The 14,273-nt window shown below is 49.7% G+C and overlaps 1 long non-coding RNA gene across 1 annotated transcript in view; it reads right to left on the minus strand.

Moving 5' to 3' along the window:
* LOC134433916 (uncharacterized) overlaps nt 1-14,273 on the minus strand; it is a 58,236-nt gene that overhangs the window by 25,436 nt on the left and 18,527 nt on the right. The window contains exon 2 of the long non-coding RNA XR_010031761.1: nt 6,367-6,487. This is a non-coding gene — a long non-coding RNA (uncharacterized LOC134433916). The remainder of the gene's footprint in view (nt 1-6,366; nt 6,488-14,273) is intronic.

Consider the following 14,273-nt stretch of genomic DNA (forward strand, 5'->3'; position numbering starts at 1 on the left):
CTAATGCTAAACGTTTTCCGTTATATGGACAATATAATGAACATCCTAAAGCTATAATTTCTCATTACATGGACGATACATTAGTTTGTGCAGAAGCTCAATTCATTCTGGATGTTGCAGTACAAGATGTCATCACTGTGATACAGGAGAAAGGTTTTAAGATTGCAGCAGATTAAGTTCAAAGGACAGTCCCTTGGAAGTGTCTCGGCCTAAAACCTGCAGAGAGAACCATCACACCACAAACACTGCAAATCAAGGACAACCCAAAGACTCTGCCAGAACTCCACCAGCTCTGTGGAAGCATCAGTTGGGTACGTTCACTGCTGGGATACACCCCAAAAGATCTCACGCCACTGTTCCTGCTGATTCTTAAAGGCAGTGAAGGACTCGATTCCTGTGATCACTGACACTGGAGGCAAAAGCAGCTGTACAAAAGGTATCCTGGATGATTCAAACTAAACAGGCACACAGATACCACCCTAATTTTCCTTTCTCCCTGGCAATCCTTGGTGTAAGTCCAAAATTCCATGCATTATTGTTTCAGTGGGATTCAACTTTCTCAGATCCCCACATAGAAATTGAATGCGTTTTCAGAGCACACCAACCTACTAAAACAATAACAACCCAACAGAGAGTTATTGCAGAACTATTGCAGGAAACGTAGAGAACGTCTGTGCTCCCTTGCAGGAATAGACCTTGTGAATATTTACTTACTTCTCACTCAAGAGCACCTCAATTGCCTACTTCAAACATCTGAACCACTGCAATACGCCTTAGATCATTTTTACACATATTACGATCAGCCACCAATTCTACCATCAAAACATTCCTGTGCTGCTCAGGATGTTCAAAATTACTGGAGACCCAGCAAGATCCATTGTAGCCATCGGCCCAAATTGTCAGGAACATGCCCTTGCTTCTCTCAGAGCAGGAGACAGTCCAAGAAGACTAGAGAGTCTCCACATCTGGCAATCAGACACCACACACTAAGCCCCTTCTGGCAGACTAAAATACATCCACGTCTCAATCGACACCTTTTACAGTGCAGTTTTTGCCTCTGCCCATGCTGTTGAAAAATCAGAAGATGCTATAAAACATTACTTTTTAGTTTTTTCCACCTTAGCAGTCCTACAGGAAATTAAAACTGATAATGCTCTTGCTTATACCTCGCACTGATTCCAACAAGCTTCTGACCACTGGGGTATAAAACATGTCACAGGCATTCCACACTCCAGCACACGACAGTCCTTAGCCGAAAGAGCCCACTGAGCCATCAAAAGGATCCTTGATCAACTAAGCTGGGGAGTCCAGATATTATCTTCTATTGAGAGACTGGCAAAGGCCTTTTATGTATTCAACTTTTTGAACAACCCATTTATGGAGACAACTTCCACAGTCATCAGGCAGTTTACTAATTCAACTGCAGCCCAATTAAAACACCAGCAACCTGTGTTGAGCAAAGACCCCGAATCTAAACAAATTATGTGCCCTTTTCCATTAATTACTTGGGGAAGCGAAGATGCCCTTGTCTCTACAGCAATACTCCTAAGATCGATACCAGCAAAATACATGAAAACTCTTTTTGGGAACGGTGAGGCAAACACCAGAGCCACCACCAGAAGAACAGAATGGAAGCCTAAGAGGGACAGCAGCAGCCTGGAAAAGAAGAAGGAGAAGGACAGAAGAAGATCTCCTAAGCAGCGCTGACCACACACACCAAGACCAAGATAGCTCAGACACCACTAACCAGGATCTATGTCTTAACATTTGTAAAAATTATATTTTAGCATTGATACATGATTCTTCTAATAAGCTGTGTTCACACCCTTGGCTTACAGAAGAGAAAGTTTAGTGGGACCACAACTTAAATTTCATCTTCTACTCACTTTATCTGTTTACTTTTAGGACACCCAAGCCTCCAGATACTAAATAAGCTAAAGTCAGAGGATGCTGCCATTGGTTGCTGCTGCAGCAGGAATCTGGGTGCTCCTCACTGAGCCGCATACCTTCAGCTGGGCGCTTCCACAGACAAGCCACAATTTCTTGTCCATGGCCATGCCTGTCAGGCATTTGAAGGCATGTGCTTTTTCTACCTGTTCTCACATAGGGAGTCAGTATACCAGGGCATCCAGCTCCTAAAAGATCAAGGAAACAAGATCCAGATAGAAGGCAACAATGACTGGTTCACTGGACTTTCCAAACACAGGGGTTTTGAGGCTAGCTTTCATCTTTAGTTCAGACTGTTGTGTGTGCTTTGTTTTTTGTATTCATTGTGTTGGTTATATTATCCTTTTTTTTGCTAAATGCTTGCAAAACTCTATGGCAGAAGCCTTCTTTCTAGATAACAAAAAGGGGGGGATGTGAGGGCCCAGGGGCCTACCATTGGAACTGTAATACCTCAGGGCAAAGTGACCAAGGTAAAAGAGAGACACCGCTCTGAATGCAATGGTGTCGCCCATGGGCATTTGCAGGCTCATGTTGATGCAGCACGTTTTGTCCGTATCACCCAGTTCAACTGCTGCATATTCCTTATATGTACTCCCTCGGAATGTTCCAACTCTCTTGTATCCATTTGGTCCTGGCTTAGTGTAATGATCATGCACTGTTCACCCCCACATTGTGTGTGCAGCCCCATTTTGGTCTCCCTCCCTGGACCCTCTTAATGGCAATCCACAGTGGTTAGAGTTCCACAAAAAATCCCACACTTACCTCGTTAACAAGCAGTTTAAGCAAGCGTGCTCCCAGCTCTGTTAGTGCAGGTCCCTCACACAGGCTGGCTGTGGACAGGCTGCAGCACAAGAACTGAGTGCACGAGGGAATGTGGCCTCTAATGAAAGGCATGAGTCCCACAGCCCACGCAACCCAAACCAATGCTTGCATGTCTCTACTTTTTCTGTCTTCGCTCAGTTCTCAAGCCACTTCCCCCATTTGCTCTGACTGGGTACATGGCTTCTCTCTCTCCTGCCTGCAAGTTAAGCTACATGCATAACCCCGCAGGAACAGCCTGACCCACAGGAAAGTGGCAGAGGACTCTTTGTCAGGATATGCAGTGAGAGGACACGGAGGAATGGGATCAAACTGAAGGAAGTGGATCGGATTTGATGATGGGAAGAAGTTCTTTACTCTCAGGATGCTTGTCCCTGACACAGGGACCAGTGCAAAGAGGCTGTGGATGCCCCATCCCCAGCAACATCCAAGGCCAGGTGGGACAGGGGCCGCAGCAACCTGAGACATTGCTCATCTTGGAACCAGATCATCTTTAGTGTCCCTTTCAAGCCAAATCATTCAAGGATTTGATCATTCTGCCATCCCCATCTCCCACTGCACAGCGCCCATGAAACTTCAGTGACATCACAGCTCACAGAGGGTTCCAGATGGAACATCCAGGACCTGGAAACGAGCACAGCAGACACTTCACCGGCTGCCAAGGGTCAGTTGCCACTCGCTCTGCGCTCTGACCCTCAGCACTGAGCTGCTGCTGTTGCCTGGGCTTTTCCTGCCGCCAGCTCTGGAACGCCAATCCCAGCAGGATGTGCTCTTCTGTGCCAATGGAGGTACAGTGCCATGCCAGGCAGGGGGCACCCGGCTTGGGCAGGCTGCAGCCATGTGGGAATGGATGGTGTGGGACAGGAAGCCCACTGGGAGATTGTGCTGCCCCTTGCAGATTGACAGAGACACTGTGGAGGAGATGGATGTGGAGCAGGGGCTGGATGATGAAGAAATGATGGAGGTGGACTCCTCCTCTACTTCCATGTCCTCCACTGTTGAGGACATGGAAGTAGACGAGGAGGAGACCACCGAGCAGATGGACGTAGATGAGGAGGATGACACCGAGGACATGGAAGTTGATGACAACAATGAGGAGGAGCCCATGGTCCTTGGATGAAGATGCAGCCCCATAGGTAAGACAGGCAGATGCTTCCCACGCCCTGCCCACACACACACCGGGTCCCCTGATGCCAGGCTGGGGCTGGGCTGGATGGCCCCGCTCAGGGACACGGTGCCCACAGCGGGCCTGGATTCTGCTGCCACAAGCACCAGCCCCGGCCTGCCCTGCGCTTGCCTGGGGCCACGCCAGCCCTGCCAGCCCCAGCCCAGCCCCTGGGGCCCAGCTGCCAGCCCTTCTGGGCCCAGTGCTGGCGGCTGAATCCAGCTCTGCTGCTTCCTTTCTTCCAGGATTCATGCACATCATGGCACAGATGCCACGCCTTTGTATATACTTTTGCAAGTTTTGAAGATTTCTGTAAATATGTTTTCTACGTTGCAAGTTTTCTGTAAATATGTTTCGAAGATTGTTAGCCCCTCGGATCTCATGTAAATATGTTCTCTACATTGCTGTTGTTACAGTTATAACGATTGTCATAACAAAAAATATTCTGTAAATCCTAGATTTGCCCATCTTTGGCAAATAAATACTGTTTCTTTTTAAAACCTGACTTCTCTTGGCCATTCCTTTGGGCACCGGCAGCCTTTGCACACTTGTGGGTTCCACTTGTTCTGCGTTCCCGGGGCTGGAGGTCCCTGGGGTTGCTGGCACGGCCACCCTGGGGCTGGGGGTCCCTGTGTACAGGGGCTCCCACTGACACCACTCCTGGCACTGGGCACTGCTGCTCTTCCTGGCCTGGGGCACAGCGCTGTCCCCAAGGGCTCAGCTCTCACCAGCTCTCACACAGGGGGCTCTCACAGCACTGGCCCCTGCAGCCATGCCACCAAAGCAGCCAGCAAACCTTCAGCCACCCTTCCTGCTGCACCCACAGGCACTCCTGGACCCAGAGCCACAAGCAGGCCACAGCCCTGCAAAATCCACCTGCACGCTCTCAAGGCCACCACAGCCTTGGCAACTGGGCCACCTGCATCTGGGCTGCTGCAGGGGCTCATCTTTAAGCCTTGCAGCCTCCAAAGGCCCTGGGCTCTGCTTCCCAGCCTGCTCTGCACTGCCCTGAGCCCGCATTGCTCCAGAGACAAAAGCCAGGCCAGGGCATCCTCACCCTGCCCACATTCCTGCTGCTGCCAGCGGCCACTGGCCCCTGGGCCCCACTCGGGTGACAGCTGCAGGGACAGGGCAGCCTGTGCTGGGCAGGGGGCACGGGGCTTTGGGCCCTGGGGCTGCTGCTGCTGCTGTTGCTGGGGGCCATGGGCCCAACAGGGCCCCGAGCTCAGCCCCTGCCCGGGCAGCTGCCCCCAAAGCCCCACACTCCCCGAGCATCCCCATCACACCTGCCAGGGGGAAATCCCACGGGCTTCAGGAAAGAAATTCCCCATAGTGACTACACCATGGGGTCCAAGGGGAAAGTCAGCACCAGCTGGTGTTTACAGCACCTTGACAATGGTGGATGCAGGGCAGGTGAGATCTCCAGGGCCTCTGGCAGGGCCTGCTCTGCACGTGAGCCTGTGCGGCTGCTCCCAGTGGGACACAGCACCGGGCTCAGGCCAGCCCTCAGCCCCTCACAGCTGATCCCAAGGAACAGGCTCACAAAGCATTTCCAGACCACTTCCTGTAGATATTTCAAAAGACTGAATGTAATTAAAAGAAGCCACCTTGCATATTTAGTTTTGGTGTCGTGGCATGAGAAGCCATGAAGGTGCCTCTGAATGTGCACTCAGGCCACTTCCACTGCCATCCCAAAGGGAGCACAAAGGACAGGCCTCAGCTTTCAACACTGCTGAGCTCCTCTCCCAGCAATTAAATCTCAGGAACAGGCAGGAATTATGTGCTCCAGAGATTCTGGACTCCAATAAATGGCATAAATTCCACAGGCTATCTAACCCAATGACCTGCATGTCTCTTTTTCCTCTTTGTCTCATCCCTCATGTCACTTTCCCCAAAACCTTCCATTGCACAAATGGCCAAAGCATCAACCATTAGGATATCCTTACACCATGATGCCAGCCTAGCTAAGGCAACATTAGTTTGAGCAGAAGCTCAAATAATTTTGCATGTTGCAGTACATGATGTCATCACCACAGTACGGGAGAAAGGTTTTTAGATTGCAGCAGATAAATTCCAAAAGACAGTCTGCTGGAAGTAGCTCGGCCTAAAAATCACAGAGAGAACCATCACACTCCAAACACAGCCAATCAAGGACAACCCAAAGACTTTGCCAGAACTCCACAGGCTGTGTGGAAGCTGTTTTGATGTTGTGGCATGAGAAGCCATGAAGTGCTCTGTAAGTGTACTCAGGGCACTTCCACTGCCATCCCAAATGGAACACAAAGGAGAGGCCTCTGCTTTCAGCACTGCTGAGCTCCTCACCCAGCAATGAAGTCTATGGAAGATGCAGGAATTGAGTGTACCAGGGAACCTGGCCTCTAATAAAAGGCATGAATCCCACAGCCCTCCCAACCCAAAGCCTTGTATATCTCTACCTTTTTCTTCTTCTCTCTTCTCTCGTGTCACCTTCCCCATATTCTCTGTCCGGGAGTTTGGCTTCTCTCTCTCCTGTCTGCAGGTTCAGCCGCACGTGTGACCCTGCAGGAACAGCCTGACCTGCAAGCAAAGGTCACGTTATTTCAGAGCACTGCACTGCTCCAGCTTGGGGAGGAACTGGGAACTGAAGACATGTGCTCCTCCTTGGGAGCAGCTCCTCCCCATCCCATACAGTGAGGAGTGGGATATCTACCACTGACCTCCTCCCATGCAGCAGCACCCCTGAAGTGCTGCTTTTCCCTCCCAGAATTGCCACCCTGAGCCACCCAAGGTGTCCCTCTGCTGCCAGGCTGGCTCTGATCCACAGTGGAGGTGGAACCCTGAGCCCAGCAGACACTGATTCCTTCCCTTCTAGCCCAGGTCCTAGCAGAGCACTAATACTCCACACCAGGAGTGGATTTGGAGGCTACATGGAGAAAGGGGAATTGTGTCTGATTGGGGCAGACAGAATAAAATGCAGCTGCCAAAGGGAAATCAAAGCATCCCGCAGAGTACAGCCAGGTACGCTGCACATCAAGGCTGTGCTGGTATAGAAATACTGTATTAAAAGGAATTTATGATCACTACTATCTGCCAACAAAAATACACAGAATACCTTAAGCTTCAGTTTTAAATGCAGAAAAGATACGAAATTCAGAGTGGTTTTCTCCACAAACACATCTCAATGGCCAGCCCAGCACTGGGGTCAAGAGGAGGTAATATTTTGTTGCTACCTCTTGATGGCATTTCTTCTTCTCCTAATGCAGGAATTCTGCCTGCCCAGGACAGCAAGGATGCAGGTGGACAGCCACAGAGCTGCTCACAGATGGACAGACAGACCAAAGCAGCTCATCTTCCCCCTTCTGAGGAGGATTTCTTATTAAACCTTTCCTTTCTCTCTTCCTTTTACCTAAAAAGATACCTGGGATAGAGTAACAGCTTGCAGGAGACAGGGAGCATCTCCTACCAAAGGGAAGTGAAGGCAAGGGTAATTATTTTGTAGAATAAATGCATGTACTCACAGACAAAAAGCTCTGGTCTTGGGAACAACTGGATTGACCCCTCCCTGTTCAAGACCAAAGAGACATTTCCCTGATCAAAGGACCTGGTCCCTCCTGTGTAAGACTGGGATGTTTGTCACAATTCAGTCAGAAACATTTCAAAGCCTGTAGTCATCCAATAGGTATAAATGCTTTTAGAAAATGCAGGAAAATCCATCTTGGAGGATTTCCTATTAAAACAAGGTTTGTATTTCTGGTAGACTCTCTTTCTCTCCATCAGTCCTTTCCACTGGAAGCTGCATTGGTTGCATATGTGAGAGGACAGGTGTGCTTATCTCCCCATTTTAGGGGAGAATAGGCTACATGTGCCTCCTCCACACTTGGAATGTTTTCCATGGACAGATCCCAACCTTCTCCTGCTCCTTAAATTTGTGATACACAGGACCTTTAATCTCTGTCTATCTATGGGAGCATCCTCCCACGCTGAGAGATCGGGCTCTGCAGGAATTTGGTGCCCTCACCAATGTGTGCCCCTTGCTGGCGGTGGAGTGCTGGTCAGAAAGGAGTTTGTAGGATCTCCATGAAAAGGGCAACATCACATCTCCTGTCCCTGGCTCGGGCAACACCAGGACAGGGCTCTGCCAGCAAGGAAAACACAGCCAATGTCAAACCTGCTCTAGTGGGAGACGTCCCTGCCCAGGCAGGGAGGTGGAACAAGGTGAGCTGTGAGGTCCCTTCCAGGCCAGGCTCTGAAGGATGAAATGCCATCGCGGGCTGAACGGGAGGCGGGAGGACGATCCTCTCCTCCGCAGACACAGCCAGGGCCCGGCTGGCTGCCTCCCCCCAAACCCAAAGCGTTCCTGACCGTGCCACCAGCGCTGGGCAGGCCAGGTCACAGCCCCAGCAGTGGCTGTGGCAGCTCTGGGCTGTCACACAGCCGGGAATGGCCCCTGACAGGGAGCACAGCACAGCTCCAGCTGCATCCAGCCACAGCAGTCTGCCAGGGAGGGGAAGGAGGTGGATGGAATCCCATCAAGGGAATCACCCAAAGGGAAAGCACAGGAGCAGGCTCCAGAAGGGTGGACTGGGGGGCCCAGCCCTCTATTCTCAGTGTGAGAAATGCTACTCACTTCCAAAAAATTTAAAAGGTTTATTAAAACCTTATCAGAAATACAACAGCAGATGGAATAGAGAAAAGATTACAGCGCTGGGAGCAGAGGATTTTCCCCACCATGTGCTCACCCACACCAGGGAGGTTTCACCTTTTAACCCTTTAGCCCCCCCAAAGTTCTGTCCATCGACTCCTCCTTCCCTGCCCAGGGGTGGAAATCCCTTCCTGACACCGTGAGTGGGGCTCAGGTGCTGCCACAGGAATGAGTGACCCTCCCAAATGTCCCAAACCCAGGGCATCCCTGATAACAACACAAGGGGGTAAAACATAACTATAAAACTTCTCTGAACATTTTCTTTTTAATTGTGAGAGTCAACCATGGCATTACTTATCTGTCTAATCAGCAAGCAGAAAACAAAACCAAACCCAGGCCTGGTGCTCATGAGCTGCACCCCTGGCACAGCCAAATCCCCGAGGCTGCATCAGCCAAGGCACAAACCCTTCCTGCTCCTCCTTTGCACACTAAATGGGATTTAACCAGGAGCATCCGAACCCCAGAGCAAAACTCACAGCCCTGATGTGTTTAAGCAGCTCTTGGTGCTCCAGAGATTTCCCCTCCCCACCCAGCACAGCAGCCCAGGTTCATGGCACAGCAGGACAAATGCGCTGCTTTAATAAATAAACCATGAAAAACATCTCTGTTTTCAACAAAAAGATTGACACTGACACATAAAAATGTTACAGCTGCTCAAGGAAGGTCTTCTGTCTTATTTAGTTTGGGGTATTTTGAAGTCAAAAGTGTGTTTGAGGGTGGGTTGGCTTGAATAATGTGATTAAAATTGCTGATTTAGACAAGTAAGCTGGAAATACTGAATTTTAATCATGTTTCAGTATGTAGCTTCTAGACATTTCCCTTAAAAATAGTTGATTCTCTTTGATTCCTATAATTTGATACTATTCAACAACTGGGAGCACACACTGGAGCAATACATGTGTAAGCAATTACACAGCTTCACATGCTGCTAAAACAGAACCATTCTGTTAATACCTTTTTCCCGAGAGAAATTAATTTTTTACTTATTGTTTGCATTAAGTTGCATTTGGGAAATGAAACTCAATTTAAAAAATACAAAACCATGCTTTCATTTAAGCCATTTCGTAACATTTTTTCTCCTTGACACCTCAGACAAATAAAATATGTGTATCCACAGGTAGGCACTGCATAGATGTGTTACTGAATCGTCCCTCTTCCCTGAGAGCTGCAAATACTACAGGTTTGTGGAGGGGATTTCCCAGCTCTAAATCAACTACCCAGTGAGTAGAAATAGCTGTGAAATCCCCTCCATAAAGCTGCCAGAAGGGTTCCAGCTGTGGAGGGGGAAGCAGCAAATTCCTGCTCCCACAGCTGGTTTGGAACCCTTACCAATTAAAAAATATCCCACTCTTGGGATTTTTTTAACCACAACTAAAATAAATTAAAATCAATTTAAAAAAAAGATCACAGACTCACAGAATGGCTTGGGTGGAAAGGAACCTTAAAGCTAATCCAGTGCCATCCCCTGCCATGGCAGGGACACCTCCCACTGTCCCAATGTCCAGCCTGGCCTTGGGCACTGCCAGGGATCCAGGGGCAGCCCCAGCTGCTCTGGGCACCCTGCCAGGGCTTGCCCACCCTCACAGGGAAGAATTCCTCCCTAATATCCAGTCTGAACCTGCTCTCAGTTTGAATAGGTGTTATTGCATTGCCTTGGGATGATGGATCAGGAGAAAGCCCCAGGGTGTGAGCAGAGCTCCCAATGCCGCTGCTGGGGACGTGCCTCCCACCTGCCCCTCAGTCACTCAGCTGCCTCACAGCCAAAAAGACAGTGTCCAACAGGAAAAGTACTCCCAAAGGATAAAACCCTTGCCACTGCACAAATGACAAGGCCTTTATTGGGAATAAATGTCAAAGCAGAGCAATAGCGTTTATTTTCCAAACAGGAGACACTGATCCTTTGGCGACGCTGCAGGGATGGTGTTATTCCTGCTCCTGATTTAATCCCTTTATCAGCTGCAGAAGCACCAGGACAGGCTTTGGTCTCCCATGCCAGCTCTGACGCACACTGCTGTCCCCACAAGCTGTCCCACCCCTGGGTGCTGCCTCTGCAGCCCAAAGCACCTGGAGGTCCCTCTGAGCACTGGCACTCCTCCATTTGGATGCACTCTGTCCATAAAGATGCTTAAAGAGATGCCGAGGAAGACTTTAATTTATAGCCCCATTCTTTTAATCTTGGTCAGCCAGATTTTTTCAGACATCTCTTTATATCTCCTTATAATATATTGGCTGGAGCAGCAGCACCAGGGAGCAGCTCCCTCAGGCGGGCTCTGCTGACATTTATAAACCAAAGCGATTTCTCTTGTGTGCTTTATGTTACCAGCTAAACCTGTCCACTTAAATTACTGCCTTGTAACCAAATCACAACTATCTGTTACTCTGCTCTGTGCACGTTTCCCAGGCTCTATACCAATATCAAGCTTTGCAGAGGCTAAAAACAAGATGATAAATTAATAAACAAATGGAAAACAGGACACGCTTCCACCAGGCTCACAGCTGAGGGAGGATCAGGCACGTTGTGCACCGCATTAGTAAAAGCAGAGGGCTGCTGGTGGAATATGCAGCACACAGTGATAACCAAAGAACCCCATCTCTCTTCTTCTAGAGCAACCAAATGATCAGCTGTGTTTCCTCACTAAAGGAGAAAGGTCTCATCCTGGGCTCCTTTCCAGCACATCATTCCACATTCCACAAGTGGGTTTGTGTTCCAGCATGGGGACAGGGCTGAGCCCCAACTCACTGCACAGCTACAGGCTGGCAAGTTGTACATCACACACTGACCTGCAAACCTCCCACCAAGGTTGTGCAGTAACTGACTGCATTCCTGGCAGTGGCTTCCCCATCCCATCCCATCCCATCCCATCCCATCCCATCCCATCCCATCCCATCCCACCCCACCCCACCCCATCCCATCCCATCCCATCCCATCCCACCCCACCCCACCCCACCCCACCCCACCCCACCCCACCCCACCCCACCCCACCCCATCCCATCCCATCCCATCCCATCCCATCCCCACCCCTTGAACAAAGCTGCCAGCCACTGACTGCCCATCAAGAGGAGCCCAAGAGGGACAGGAGACTCTCCCACTGCAGCACCACCCTGCCCCCTTGGCACAGGAATGTCCCCTGGGAAGGCTGGAGCAAGCAGAACAAAGGTGATCCAGCTCACTGAGGCAGATCCCTGGCTTGTCCCCAAGTGAGCATCCTTGTTTGCCATTGTAAGAGAATTCAAAATCTGTCAAGGGTTTGAAAACAAACCCCAGTTATGAGTCAGTAAGTGGCTCTGCAGCTCTCAAAAATTACCTCAGTGTGTGAGCAAGCCTCAGGTAACATCTGCCTTCCTTTACTCTTTGTTTCTCTCCACGCAGGGAGTGAGGGAAAAGGGACTTTCTTTCTAGTACAGGCAACAAAGGAATCTGGAATCAATATGTGAATGTTCCAGCAAACCACACCAGCAGTGCTGGAGTACTGAAATAATCACACTGCCAGAGCATCCATAATAAGTTATCTGATGGCACCACACCTTCCCCCTTAATAAAATAATGATTAAAAACCACCAGGAGACAAATCCCAGTGAGCAGCAGAGCTCCCCACAGCTGCGTCCCCAGCTCCAAGAGCCACCAGTGCCAGGGCTGGGGACCTGGCTGAGGCTGGGGCATCCCGTGCTGGTGGCACACGGGGACACTGTGCCTGACTCCAGCTGTGCCTGGGTGGATGGGATGTCCCACACCAGCGTGCTCAGAGGAAAACAGAGAAGCCAGACCCAGTCTGGGGGCTCAGCTCACACCCTGACCCCAGACTCTGGTTAGAGCTGCTGAGCAAGGAAGCAGCAAAGCCTGCCTCCATTTTTCTTTCCTTTCTTTCCTACAAAGGCAAGTCTACCACTCTCCAGATTGTTTGTTACTTCAAAACAGAACATTTTTACACACAAAAGGAAGACATGTAACAGACACAGGTAAGGATGAGATGGATTACTGATGGGAAGAAGAGGCCCAGAGCCTGAATCTCATTTATAATCTCATTTATATACCTTCCTTCCTTCCTTTCTTTCTTTCTTTCTTTCTTTCTTTCTTTCTTTCTTTCTTTCTTTCTTTCTTTCTTTCTTTCTTTCTTTCTTTCTTTCTTTCTTTCTTTCTTTCTTTCTTTCTTTCTTTCTTTCTTTCTTTCTTTCTTTCTTTCTCTCTTTCTTTCTCTCTTTCTCTCTTTCTTTCTCTCTTTCTTTCTCTCTTTCTCTCTCTCTTTCTCTTTCTTTCTCTCTTTCTCTCTCTCTTTCTCTTTCTTTCTCTTTCTTTCTCTTTCTTTCTTTTCTTTCTTTCTCTCTCTCTTTCTCTCTTTCTTTCTCTCCCTCTCTCTTTCTTTCTCTTTCTTCCTTTCTTTTTCTTTCTTTTCTTTCTTTCTTTTCTTTCTTTCTCTCTCTCTCTCTCTCTCTTTCTCTCTTTCTCTCTTTCTTTCTCTTTCTTCCTTTCTTCCTTTCTTCCCTTTCTTTCCTATCTTTTCTTTCTTTCCTTTCTTTTTCTTTCCCTTCTTCACTCAGCTATAGCCTTTTGCATTAGTTCACTGTCTGATACTCACTGCTCCTCCCAATTAAGTGCCACTGGAAAATGTCATTAATATGCTCTGTGTCACCTCCTCCTGATAGCTGGTGGGGAGGTTTCACAGCACCAGGCCTGGAAGCTCCCCCAGCAGCTGCCCCAGCATCCCCAGCATTCCCCACCTCAGGCAGGGAGGAAGCTCAGACACCTGTGTGCACATCCCAAGTACAAACTCCTGTGACAAACTCCTCTTCCTGGGGAAGAAATGCTTTACAAATGCACTCCCTGGGCAGCTCCTCCTCCCACGGTACTGCTGGGGAGCCAGAGCTGCCTGCTGAGTGCAGCATCTCCTCAGAGCAGCACCAGCCTGGGCACTGCCTCTCCACTGCTCAGGTAACAGGGACAGCAGGGGCTCTGCAGGGGATGGGATGCAGGAGGAACCCCTGGGGTGATGCACCATGCCCAGTGCCACGGTGCCACCTCTCCCAGGCGCTGCCCAGCTCGGGCTGGAGGAGCTGGGCTGCCTCTGCCTGCGAGTGACCAGCCCTGGTGCTGCCAGCCTGGTTTCATCGCTGTTCTGTCTGATCGTTGCCCAAAGGGCTGACAAGGACAGAAATGTCCTTCTCTTCCTGGGATTGCACAGGAAACCCTAAGAGAGGAGTTCTGTCCTTACAGCATGAGCAAACAATTGGCACTGCTGCTTCCTTCTGCCTCCCAGGGCACCCCGATGGAGCAACACAGGGGTTTGGATGGTGGGTACTGCTGCCTATCTCCCAATAAGCATCTCCTTGGAAAAGCTGCTTGGGTGAACATTGAGGGAGAGCAGCCAAGTCCACACACCACACTCACCATGGCCAGTTCAGCCACGAGAGGCAGAAGGGCCTTTTGTATGACAAATTCCAGCAAAGGTTTATTCCAGCACGCCAAAGGGGAATCAGAGACAAAAGAGCTGGCCATGTGGTGTGCACAGGGTTAATTAGGGGTCAGTGGCCAATGGTCCAAAGGCACTGGGGTGGCACAAAGGGCAGGGCAAAGGGCACTGCCCTACAGGGGAGACACAGAGCCAGGCACCAGGGATACCACAACCAATGAGGGAACAGGGAAAGGAGAAACTACCAGAGTTTGGG

Source organism: Melospiza melodia, unplaced genomic scaffold (genome assembly GCF_035770615.1).
Source record: "Melospiza melodia melodia isolate bMelMel2 unplaced genomic scaffold, bMelMel2.pri scaffold_28, whole genome shotgun sequence".
Taxonomy (NCBI): Eukaryota; Metazoa; Chordata; class Aves; order Passeriformes; family Passerellidae; genus Melospiza; species Melospiza melodia.